The 12,872-nt window shown below is 50.0% G+C and overlaps 1 protein-coding gene across 1 annotated transcript in view; it reads right to left on the bottom strand.

Moving 5' to 3' along the window:
- PKNOX2 (PBX/knotted 1 homeobox 2) overlaps positions 1-11,826 on the bottom strand; it is a 438,447-nt gene extending 426,621 nt beyond the window's left edge. Inside the window, exon 1 of the mRNA XM_083713657.1 lies at positions 11,719-11,826. The gene's annotated coding sequence lies outside the window, so the exon portion shown is untranslated. The remainder of the gene's footprint in view (positions 1-11,718) is intronic.
- Between the last annotated feature and the right edge of the window lie 1,046 nt (positions 11,827-12,872).

Below are 12,872 nucleotides of genomic sequence, written 5' to 3' on the forward strand. Positions count from 1 at the left end.
TCCCTCCTTTATCCTGCTGTTCCTGAACAGCAGAAGCATGTACAGGACAAAATAAGCAAATTTTACAGAAATCTTCTGTGTACCTGTGTATCCACAGTGAATGCAGTGGTGTCATCAGGGCAGGACTTGAGGGCAGAGGTCAAGGGTCTCATTCAGAAAAATGAAGCTGGGCTGACTTACTACACTTGAAATAATACATATTACAGTCCAAAGAAGGGACCACTGAGCCCTAAAGTCTAAACGTACAGTCATATATTGGATCCCGAACGCCCCGGAACTCGGACGTTTTGGCTCCTGAACGCCGCAAACCCGGAAGTGATTGCTCCGGTTTGTGAACGTTCTTTCGGAACCCAAATGTCCGAAGGGGCTTCCACGGCTTCTGATTGGCTGCAGGAGCTTCCTACAGCCAATCAGAACCCACGATTTGGTTTTTGAACATTTTGAAAGTCAAACGGCATTCCGGAATGGATTCCGTTCGACTTCCAAGGTACGACTGTACTTTACTGCACCACTGAGAAAATTGGGGGCAGAGGAGAGAGGATCAGCAATTGCTTACACAGGGCCCCCTCCAGGAAAGACGTTTACCACCAAGTCATCAAGGGCGATTTCACTGATGGGCCTAAGGCAGCCTTAGAATGAGAAAAGGTCACTTATCTAAAGCTGCAGCTCAAAGACCATCTCCTGCAAACAGCTTGCTCTAGGCAGCCATTGCTTATTCCAGGGCTGGGGAACCACAGTGGTTGGAGATGATAGGAGCTGTGTCCAGCAACATGCATGCCCTCCAAGTACCCCTATTTCCAGGGACAGTCCCAGAATTATGAAAAATTAAGATTTGATCCTGGAATATGCCTATTTCCACCACCAGTGCCACCAGTGCCAAGCTTAGGGAGCAGGATGAGCTGGTATCAGCAGTGGCAGAGGCCTCTCATTGCTTCTCCATGACCACTGCCCCTGGCCTCCTCCTTTCAGCAGCTTGTCCATGGAGGCGCAGGTCAGTTCTGTGTCCAGGACAGCTGTTTACCAGCTCCATCTGGTACGCAGGCTGAGACCCTACCTGCCCGCAGACTGTCTTGCCAGAGTGGTGCATGCTCTAGTTATCTCCTGCTTAGACTACTGCAATGTTCTCTACGTGGAGCTACCTTTGAAGGTGACTTGGAAACTGTAATTAATCCAGAATGTGGCAGCTAGACTGGTGACTGGAAGCGGCCACCAAGACCATATAACACCACTCCTGAAAGACCTACGGTACATTGGCTCCCAGTATGTTTCTGAGCACAATTCAAAGTGTTGGTGCTGACCTTTAAAGCCCTAAATGGCCTCAGCCCAGTATACCTGAAGGAGTGTCTCCACCCCCATCATTCTGCCCGGACACTGAGGTCCAGCTCCGAGGGCCTTCTGGTGGTTCCCTCATTGCGAGAAGTGAGGTTACAGGGAACCAGGCAGAAGGCCTTTTCAGTAGTGGCGCTCACCCTGTGGAACTCCCTCCCATCAGATGTCAAGGAAATAAACAACTATCTGACTTTTAGAAGACATCTGAAGGCAGCCCTGTTTAGGGAAGCTTTTAATGTTTAACAGACTATTGTTTTTTTAATATTTTGTTGGAAGCCACCCAGAGTGGCTGGAGAAACCCAGCCAGATGGGCAGGGTATAAATAAATTATGTTGTTGTTGTTGTTGTTGTTGTTGTTGTTGTTGTTGTTGTTGTTGTAGCAGCTGCCAGAGAACAGACAAGGAGGCTACTGCTGCCTCACATTATGTGCTAGCTCCGAGGTACACAGGGGCAGACCCTCCATGGTCAGAAAGAAAGAGGGAGTCTTGATTTTTTTTAAAACAACAACAACAATGTTTTGTGTGTCCATGTCTAATTTTGCCCCTTTCTAAAATTTATTAAATGGTGTGTGTTTTTCTTTTTGTAAATCTACCAAAGAATAAAATAAAATAAATTTGGTGTAGTGGCGGCAAAAATGCTCTGCTGGGGAGGGCAAAAATGGGGTGTTGAGAGAGGTTAGTTGGGAGGTAGTGAGAAATTACCCTATTTCCATCTGAGGAATGTTGGAGGGTATGCATCTGAAGGGCCAGAGGTTTCCCACTTCAGCTTACTCACACTGCCGAAGTTGAACCAACAGGACAAAAACAAATGAAAAGGTTTCCTTGCTACTGTCTCGCTTTGGGCTGTAAACAATGTACCTATGAAGCCACTAGAGCTTGCTTCTGAGTGTAGGATCAGCCTGGGAATCTAAACTCTTTAAGTTCAGATTCCAACAGATCAACAACTTCCACAGTTTCACTTTTATGTCCCCTTCTCTTAAATACATCAGGCATCTTGTCCTTGAGCACAAACTTTGAATGCATCAAGAAGCAAAGTGCCAGGTCTCTCTGCAGCACTGATGCAATTGTGTTCCTTATGAATCGAGCCTAGAATCAGAAGTCTGCAAAGCTTTTATTTGTGAATAAAAAACAAACAAACACTAGTCATTCTTACAAACTCATTACAAACCCATTCCTCTCTCTGCACAGAAGAGGAACCTTGAAATTAATGAACCTCAGTTGGCTACTAGCGAGTCTACTCTGAGCAGGGCAAGCGGATACATCGGAAAGTTTGCAGAAGTACAAACAGGGAAAAACAAATCACGCATGTGTATATAAGACAGGGCATAGCCCAAGGAAAACGGAGCAGGCTCGGTGGGCACAGACTGTCAGCAGCTGGCAAATGAAAACCAGAGAGGGGAGGAATGGAATATCCTGGAAAGGGCATGGCTGCCTGGCTGGCACGCTGAAGAGGAGCATTCCACATTGCTACATTTTATTGCAGCACCTATTTGTATTAAGCCTCAGGAGCAGTAGCCTGCACGGCGACAGACAGGCGCGCAGGAAAGTGGCATCCTGGTTGGCATGAATGAGTGTGTGATGCAGAGAAGGCAGGAGTGCTGTTGCAAGAGGGGCAGAGAGGACGATAAGATGGTATAAATGGGAAGAGAGCAGAGCAGGCTATAGAACACAAAGAGGCGGGGAAAACACTTGAAAATGCATACATCTCAACCTGGCATAAGTCACATGAGGCTTCTAGTTTAAAAAATAAAAATAGATAAAATTAAAAACAAACAAGTATGAAACCTATGCTTCTCATCCCCCTCTAGTGGCTATTTCCTATAGAGTAGCTAAGATGATTATACTGGCAGCTGCAGTTATAAGTGGACCGCTATTTCTGCTCCGGGTCTGTTCACAGTACCACTTAATCTGCACCCAGTTTTTGAAGCCACATTCACACACCACTAGCAACAAACCATAGAGATCCTGCATTTTCTTTTCTTTTTTTCATACTTTACAAAGTTGTTGTGGTACTTCACCAGATCTTAACCTATGACAGTGTTTGTAAGAATGGATTCCAAATATCATTGAATTTGTCCACGGCAAGTCTGCATTTATATGCAAGTTGTTCATATGTTGTGAGTTTGTATAAGTCTTCAATCCAATCGAAGAAGGGAGCCACATTTTTTATTTTCCCAGTTCATCAGTATCAGTCTTTCTGCTGTGGTCAGGGCACGGAGAGTCCACTCATATTGTCCTTTCGTAAGGTTCCATGTGCCTGTATTTTTTTGACAAATGTTGCTGCTTGGTGCATTTTTCCTCGAAGCGGCTTCAATCAGACTATTGTATTTAATAGACTATTGTATTTTAATATTCTGTTGGAAGCTGCCCAGAGTGGCTGGGGAAACCCAGCCAGATGGGCGGGGTATAAATAATACCGGTATATTATCATCATTATCATCATCATCATCAGACTAGAAAACTGGAGCGGTTATGTGAACATACCCTAACAGCCGCGGCATTTTATGTATTCGTCTTGTTCATTCATCTCTCATATATTTATTGTGTTTGTGTTCTACCTTTTTATCCAAGGAACTTGAGATGGCACTCATGGTTTTCCTCCTTTTATCCTCACAACAACCCTGTGAAGTAGGTCAAGCTGAAATGCAGTGATTGACCAGGGGTCGCCCAATGAGATTCTTGGCCAAGTGGGGATTTGACCCCTAATCTCCTAGGTCCTAGCTAGTCCCACGCCCTAACCACAATGTGCATGTGCAGTTGGCAACTTCAGGAAGAGGCTGGGCAGTTGGGGTTGCAGGGGTGGGGAAGGCATGTGTGCTGGGTGAAGACAGTCTTGCCCCCTCTCTAATGTAAACATCATGCAAATGCATCTCCAAAAGCACTGGAGACAGGTAATTGCCTTGCTGTGTATTAAGCCACTAATGTGAACATACCCTTAGATTACATGTGAGGTCTGTGTAGAATGCTAGCCTTGAATTTCATGGTCCTTCAGCTCCACTGTTTTACTTTTCCCCCTCTTGGTACATATGCATGATCAGTGCTTTTCGTTTTGAGATACAACGCAGGCAAAAGCTTCACACGTGTGATGTAGGCTCTCTAGAATGAACCAGGATACAGGACCTATCCAGATGTGTAGGGGGGAATCAAGATGCTGGACCACAGTTCATAAATCTTCTGGACATGGTGCCTGCAGCTCATGGGAGTTGTAGTCCAACAACATCCATAAGGCCACTAATTCCCTACCTGGGCTCTAGTCTAGCTGTTCTTAAGAGAGGAACAGCTGCTTTGTTGAGCTGTCTGTAAACACAGCTCTAAGTTCAGGCACAGAAAAAGGTGTGCAGAATTAATCGAGGGGCCGGAGAGACTCACCTATGAGAAGAGATGATGAACATTGGGGGATTTTGAGTTGAGAAGAAAGTAGATTCAACAAGGATGATATATTTAGAAATATGCACAGTGTAGAGAAAGCAGGTAGCAGTTTTACTCCCTTACTCATAAGTCATCCAGTGAATCTGAATGATAGATTTTAGGACAGACAAAAGGGAGCATTTCTTCACACAGCATAGATCAAAATGTGGGATTTGGCCATAGCTGTCAACTTTTTCCTTTTTTTTGCGAGGAATCCTATTCAGAATAAGGGAATTTCCCATAAAAAAGGGGAAAGTTGACAGCTATGGATTTGGCCCCACGAGTTCCAATGAGAGATGGCCACCAATTTGGGATGATTTAAAAAGGAGATTAGCTTTACCATCTAATGACTTCGTTTAGCAATGGCTACCAGACATCATGGCTGCGTATTGCCACTGGCACCAGAGGTGACATGCCTCTGAATGCCAGTGTCTGGGGTACAGCATCAGGAGAGGACTAGTGTACCCACAGACACCTGCATGGTCATTGCAGGGGACAGGCTGTTGGACTGGACAGATCTCTGATCAGATTCAGCAGGACTTTTCCTACATTCATCTTTCCTTCTTCTTCGACCTTGAATAGCACCCAACGTCTCCCCAAGGTGCAACTGAGCTCATTTTCATTCCAGAGGCTCATTAAAAGGAAGCCGGGAGCAGACAGAAACGCTTTGGGATCTGCACGGGTTGGGCTATGTGAGCCACAGGAAGCTTCTCCACTGCCCTATAAGTTCAGGGATGCAGTCCATGATGCCTTGCGGCTGGGATCTACCTCCACGGCCTGTGGTTACTGGCTGCTAGGAATCACAAATGCAGAGAGCACTCTTGCACTCAGCTCCCGCTGGTTGCACTGGTTTCCTAGTGGCATCTGGCTGCCCGCAGTGAGAACAGGACACTGCACTAACTGGGCCTTTGGTCTGATGCAGCAGAGTTCTTCCTATGTCAGGCTTAAGTCTTGTTAAGGTAGAAAAAGGCATGGGGCAGCAACGGGGCGGGGAGGGAGCAGAGTTCAGCTTATGTTGATGAACCTTATACATCCCTCAAACAGTGGCCTACATTTCCACGTAAGAGGTCCCAGATTCAATTTTTCACATCTTCAGTGGAAAGGATCAGAGGCATGAATATATCTCCCCAAGACCTTTGAAGAGCTGCTGCCAGTCTGCTGCACAAAACGCTAGGCTGGGTGGACCAATACTCTTCGCTCAGAACAAGATAGTGCCATGAGCTTCGTATCTGAGATCAATAAAGGAGCAAGAGTGTGTTGGTGCTATCTCATTGGCTCAAGGCTGTAGATCAGTTTTTGGCAGCGGCCCAGATGAAAGGATACACCAGAGTGTCTGATTTCTACTTGAGATATTTATTTATTTTTCCTATTAAAAACTTCTAAAAATATGAAGGCTAATTTAAAGTTGAAACGGATGAAGCCAGACACTTCAGACTTACGAAGCCCAGCACTCAAGGACTCCGTGCAACCTTATTTTGTAGCTATACTTTATAATCTGATATTGAATTCCATGTTGGTTGGTTTATATCTCACTCACTCACTCACTCACTCACTCACTCTCTCTCACACACACACTACCTTCCAAAATAACTCTACAATCAGGCTAAGTTATGTCAGTCACAAACTACTCCTATTTCAGTTTATTCTGACTGCAACTATGAAGTGGGGTTGGTTTGTCATAGTTAACATTTTTGGCAGGAGCTGAGTTGTGGGCGGTGGGGGGGGGAGAGGCGGAGCTAGAAGCAGGGATGACACAAACAGATTTCAACATGCTGCAAGGAAGTGATTGCAAGTCTCTCCCCTGCTGTTGATGTACATGCGTAAGAGACACAAATACTGTGCTTGTAATGAGGTTAATATAAATGTACAGCAAACAAAGGAAGGTGTATTTACAGCTGCTTTTCACCCTCCTTGCAGTTGTCACTCATCCAAAGATGCATTCTATCCAAACAAGATCTGAGCCCTCCGACATCTGTTTTGTAGACTCTCTCTTGTCCACAGTGACTCCCTTAACCCTATAACTCTGGTCCATCTGCATCATCCACACACCGACCCTTTCTTTCACTTGGTCTACCCTCCACTCTGGTCTGCAATGAAACTGACCAGTTTCACTGGTGTGGAAGTCGTTCCTGCTGTAGATGGACTGAAATGGAGTGGAGAACTAGGTTCACCACCTTGAGCTCCTTGGAGGGCAATAATAAGCATTCCATCTTTACCACAGAAGTATAGGCCATTCTAGTTTAAGAAGGCCGCTACCCAAAAGCTCTTTCCCGTCTACATGTTTCCCTCCATATTCGTTTCCATTGGTCTTTCATTCCACAGATGAGTTGGGGGAATTAGGAAGAATGGTCAGCAGTTCATTTCCATGGGGAACATGTGGTGCATTGGTTAGAGCAGGAGGGGGGGAACCTTTGGTCCTCTAAATCAGTGTTTCCCAACCTTGTGCCTCCAGCTGTTTTTGGACTACAGTTCCCACCATCCCTTGCCACTGGTCTTGCTAGTCAGGGATGATGGGAGTTGTAGTTCAAAAACAGCTGGAGGCACAAGGTTGGGAAACACTGCTCTAGATGTTGGTGGCCCATCAGCTATAGTTAGCATGTCAAATGGCTAGGGCAGATGAGAGATGCAGTTCACTAACATCTGGAGGTACACATCTGGGTTAGAGTGTAGGACCAGGGATAAAATCCCCACTTGACCATGAAGCTCACTGGGTGAGCTTGGGCCAACTCTCAGCCCAACCTACCTCACAGGGTTGTTCGTGGGGGTAATATAGGGAGAGAGGGAGACAAGAACGCCATATTGTGTTCCTTGGAGGAAAGTTAGCATATAAATGCAATAACCAACAAGGTTGAGAAATGTCCAGGTCCTAACCACATTTCCAGAGTTGAGGACTACCCACCCACCCTCAGGTAATTCTGGGGATTGCTGTATGCATGGACAGTGCTGGGTAAATACAGATAACAGGCAGGGCTGTATCTTCAGGCTCTCACAACCTAACCAGACTTCAAAATACAAGGAGTTTTCCTCCATAGGGCTTGTTTGAAGACCAAGGCACAACTGTTGCCAGCAAGAGCGTGCCACTGTGCTGTAGCGGCTGAAGAGCCAGACTAAGCAGCAGCAAGATCAGATCCCAGCCGAGCTGTAAGAAATCAACTGTGTAACCTTGGGCCAGTCACTGTCCCTGGCCTAACTTGCTTTGCAGGGCTGCTGTGGAGCTCAAGGAGTGAGGACCTCAACGTGTAAGTCTAAGGTTAAAGAAATGACAGCTATTTGGAAGGCAGGAAAGGAACTATCCTAGATAAGGAAAGACAGGAGAGGAGGAGGAGAATGGTCTAAAGGGATATTTTAATCAGCATGTTCCAGTCACTCTACTTGGGCTTCTCTGGAAAGAAGCACCCCAAGTGTAACACTGATTATATCCCAAGGTGAAGACGAGGAAACTCAGCTTAGTTTAAAATCACCTTTATGCACAATTGGTTTAGCCTTGACGTTCCCCACCGTATTCCGCTTCTCCTTAAGTCAATTTCATAGCCTTTAAGCTAACTCAGTCTTCCCCAACGTGGTGCCCTCCAGCTGTTTTGTGCTACAACTGGAGGAGAACAGGTGAGTGAAGGCTGGAAGAGGAGTCCAGCCAAAGAGAGAAAGTGGGAGCTTTGGTGTTGGGTGTTTTTTCTTTTTCTTTGAAGTTATTATTAAAAGCCAATCTGGCAGGTCTTCTACTCAGCCCCACTGGGGGATAAACATGGTGCAATACACTCCTTTTATTTCATCACCAGCTTTGCTGCAAGTGTTTTTGTCCAATCTTTTTTGCTCCTGAACTGGGGAGGCAACTGGGTTTGGGAGTTCATCAAAGGCAGCTCTCTGACCCTTTTGGAGGTGGGGGCAGACAAGGGTCTTTGGGGGGGGGGTGACATGCAGGCAAAAACAGCCGCAGGCAGGCAGAGAAATAAGCTGGGAATAGAGAGGGGGGGGGACAGACAGAGAAAGGAAGAATGAACGGCGCCAGCCCAACAAGCCCCCATCGGGACTACAGATCCCAGAAACGGAGACATGTTCTCTAAGGAAAGGAAGAGGAGCTGTTAACCGGAATGGTTAGTCTGCTGGACCCTCTTGGAAGTTTACTAAATCGTGCCTCAAACAAACAAACAAACAAAGTGATTTCTTTAGGTCACCACGCACCAAGGAGATTTCATAACTTATTGCTATTTCTCCGAGATCCCGGCTTGCATGACCTATTGTCTTGGGAGGGGGGCGGCGTGGAAGGGAGAGACAGGAGAGAGAATCGAAGACATAACAAACGCCGAGCGAGGCAAACACGCCGAGGGTGAGAGACGCACAACTCAGAAAACAACAGCACAGATTTCCAAGCCGGCCTCCGCCTTCCTGTTCCCTTTCCAGCGAGTCAAAGGGAGGGAGAAGATAAGCCGGGACCAGAGCTCTCTCCGAAGACCCTCTCCAGATCGGGATGATCACAAGAAATATTATATATATACACTGATATAACTACATAAATAATTGCATTTTTATTATCGGATCAGCATGATCACAACAAAAAATATTATTAAATTATATTGCTTTTTAAAAATAATAATATCACAGTGCTACTAGTTTTATTTATTTAATTTTTTTATTAACAACTTCCTGCGAAACCAACTCGCCTAGAGCCCAATCGTGGGAGCGAAATAATGTCTAACGCAGCAGCAGCAGGAGAGCGATCCAGCCCACGTTTACCCAGAAGTAAGTCCCACCTAGTTCAAAGGGGTTTATTGCTAAGAAGCGCTGCCCTAGGTGCGGGAAATAGGGAGCCACCGATTTCCTGACGGTGGGTTTTATTCGGAGGGGGATGGGGAAAATGAGACTTAAAAACAGCTTCGCGACGTTTAAAGAAATAGATGGATGTTAGGAAAGGGTTTTTCCTTCGTTTGAGAAAACGGCCTCGAAACTCTGGCAAGTCGGCGAGCGCCCCGGCAAAGGCGTCCGCGCCCCCATCACCCCCTCCTCGGTTGCCCAGTTCGACGAGGCTCCTCGTTCCCACCGGCAGCGCGGACCGGATCGCAGCCTCGCGCAAGAGATCCGCTCGCCAACGAACTCCCTAGCCGGCAACATACAGACAGGGGGATCTTTTTGTTGCTCAGGCGGAACAGCCCGGGAGCGCAATTCTCCCTGCTCTCCGGCGAGCGCCTGGCCGGAGTTTCTTCCCCGAGAGACGGGCGCCGCCCGAGGAGGCGAGCGACCCTGCCCAAAGCCGGGCTCTGCTCCCCCGGCCCCACTCGCGTCCCCGGGCGCCTGCCGTCGTGCAAGGCTCGGGCGGGGAGAGAGCCAGCGAGCGAGCGCAGCCTGTTCTCCCCCCGCGGCGACAGCGACGCGCACCCCTTTGTCTCCTCGGCAGACGGAGCAAGCCAGCAGGAAAGGAGAGCCGGAGAAAGTCTGCCTGAACGAGCGGCACCAGCTCGGCCTCGGTCACCGGGGCCCCCGCCCAGGTTGGCGGGGGTGGTCGCCGCCTCTGCCTCGGGCGCCCCTCCAGCAGAGCGCCGCCGCCGCCCCCCGCCTCCTCCCCACCTGCTCCCTCGCCAGCCAGCCAGCCAGCCGCGCGCCCTAGCCGGAGAGCCCCGGCCGTCCCCGTCGCGCAATCGGCAGGATCTCCCTTCAGCAGGCCGTGCTCACAACTCGGCCCAGGGACCCCCTAGCAGCGGATCTCCGGCCCAACGCCAGGCCCCGTTGAAGAATCTGGCAACAAGCCCCCTCCTCCCCGATCGCTCCGCCAAAATACGCTCCCAACCCCCCCAGATAGGCCGCCAGCCGCCAAGTCTCGTGGCGCCCTGAGCGAGGGTCTCTCCCCAACACCGCCACCTCGAACTGCGTTCTCCCGGCTCCTCGAGCGAGCCAGCAGCAGCTTCCCGGGCGCTCTTCTCGACTCTGCCTCCGAAGAAGAAGAAGCAGCCCCCGCCGAGGTGCATCCCAAAAGTTGGACGACGACGCGTCTCGGAAGCAGCCCGCCTCCGCCACTGCCAGCACTCGGAGCCGTCCAAAGCGCTACCGGCGAGGCTTCCCTAACCTTCTCCTGCACCGCTCGCGGCTCAAAAGTACGAAAAGGGGGTGTCATTCTTTCCCCGCGCCCCAAGCCTATCACCTTCAAAGCGCCCACAAATTAGTCTCCCGTCACCGCACCCCGCACAGCCTCCAGAAGTCTCCTCGACCCCTCTTCTCTTCTCTCCTTTCCCGACCCGTCCTCTCTCAACTTTGCGGTTCCGCCAGCCTCGCCTCCAAAAGGCAGCCCCGCAAACCTTCCGCATCTCGCGCCTCTCCTCACCCCTTCCTATCTCCGCCCCCTAGAACCCCATGCCAGTCTCTCTCTCCCCCCCCTTTCCCCACCCCACATTCCACTCGGCCTTGGAGGGTCCCCTTTGCGCCTCCGAACCCAGTTCTTGCGCCTTCGACAGCTTCGGGAGATCTCTGGGCGCCTGCCTCTCCCCAAACACCCCACCGCCGCTCCACGGAGCCTCGCACCTGCAGAGGAACCCAGAAAGACGCCCGCCCGCCCGTCTCCAAACACATCCTCACGGAGTCCTTTCCACCTCTCCCCTCCTCGACGGCACCGTCCCCACCAAGCCCGCTTTGTCCCCCCACGAAAGTCGTCCTCCCTCCGTCCGTTACCACCACCCCCCTGCCCCCGCCGGCTGCTCGGTTGTCCTGCCCGTCAAAGGCTCAGAGCTCAGCCAAAGTCCCTAGCTCGGGAGAAGGAGGAGGGAGGAAAAGAGAAACCGGGGGGCGTCTCCCCGACGGCGCTGCACGGAAAGCCCCCGCGTGCCCCCTTTCCCTCCCCTGCTCGCAAGCCTGGCTCGTGGCCGGTGCCTGCTGCCCAGCCAGCTGCAAGCACAGCAGCGGGAGCAGCTGCTGCTGCTGCTGCGAGCGCAGAGCCCGCTTTGCCCGCCCCTGCGAGTCTGCGACGCGCCGCGACTCGGCTCCCTGAATGACAGCTTACCTGCATGCCAATCTTCATCAGACTGACACCGGCCTGACAGCGCAGCCTATACTCACTGCCTGGCCCTGCCGCGCGTCAGCCCGGCCCCGCCCTCGACGGGCACACCTCCTCCTGCCGCCCGCGCACCGCCCCCAGCCCGGCCCCGAGCGCTGGTGCTCGACAGGCGAAGCGCGCACCCGCGCGCACTCGCGCTCCCAGCTGGCTTGTCTCCCCCTAGCGGACTCGCTCGCCTTTCAAGCGGCCGCCTCCGCTGCTAAATCCTTTGCCAGAGCTTTTTGCCTGCTGGCGTCTGGAGATGCTCCCCCAGTGGGTCCCAAAACAGCGCATCTCTATCTCTCTACTTTGAGGGAAGGAAGGGGCACAATCCGGCAGGTGCGGCTTGCTGGAAGGAAATCCTTGGTAGTTCTCCTTGCTCCAGTTCTGGAGGAATGTTGCGGATTACAGAGTTGCCAACTTATCGGTTTCTGTGCACTAAACTGCACAGCACTGCCTGCCGTGATTCCGGCGGATTCCTGCATGTTGAGGTTTCTGAAAAGGGCACACAGGACTAGGAGAGACTGGATTTTAATGCTGGCTGGTTGCCCCCACCCGCCTGTATTTTTACCGAAGAGTGAGTCCCAAGGCTGTTCTCTTTCTTCGCGTTGCTGCCAGAGGGAATGGGGGAAATAACATACCGGTAACCACTTGTTGGTAGCTTTTGTTCGTTAAATAGGCAATTATCTCGCACTCCCTTCCCTGCCTCTGTTTAAAAAGGCCACAATACTGAGGTTTTTTGGTAATATGCAAATTTATTTAAATTTAATTAACAATTAATCTGTCAGAAGGCGGAAGATCAATCAATTAAAATTCTTCAATCAGTGACAGCCCTGCTCAAATCTTTCATGATATTATTACAATTCTTTGGAAACAGAAATAGGCTGGGATATTTTTGGGAGGTAGAGGAAGAAGAAAAACAATGTGCTTTGGGGCTTTTGCCCTTCCAGATAAATCGGGGTGGGGAACCTGTGGCCCTCCAAATTTTGTTGAACTTCAACACTCATCATCCAGCCCAGCTAGGCCAATGGGCAGCCATGATGGAAGTTGTAGTCCAACAGAATGGGGGGAGCCACAGGTCCCCCCCCCCACTGCTTTAGACCAAAAGCATAAAGAGTACA

Source organism: Podarcis gaigeae (assembly GCF_964106915.1).
Source record: "Podarcis gaigeae genome assembly, chromosome: 15".
In the NCBI taxonomy this organism is placed as follows: domain Eukaryota; kingdom Metazoa; phylum Chordata; class Lepidosauria; order Squamata; family Lacertidae; genus Podarcis; species Podarcis gaigeae.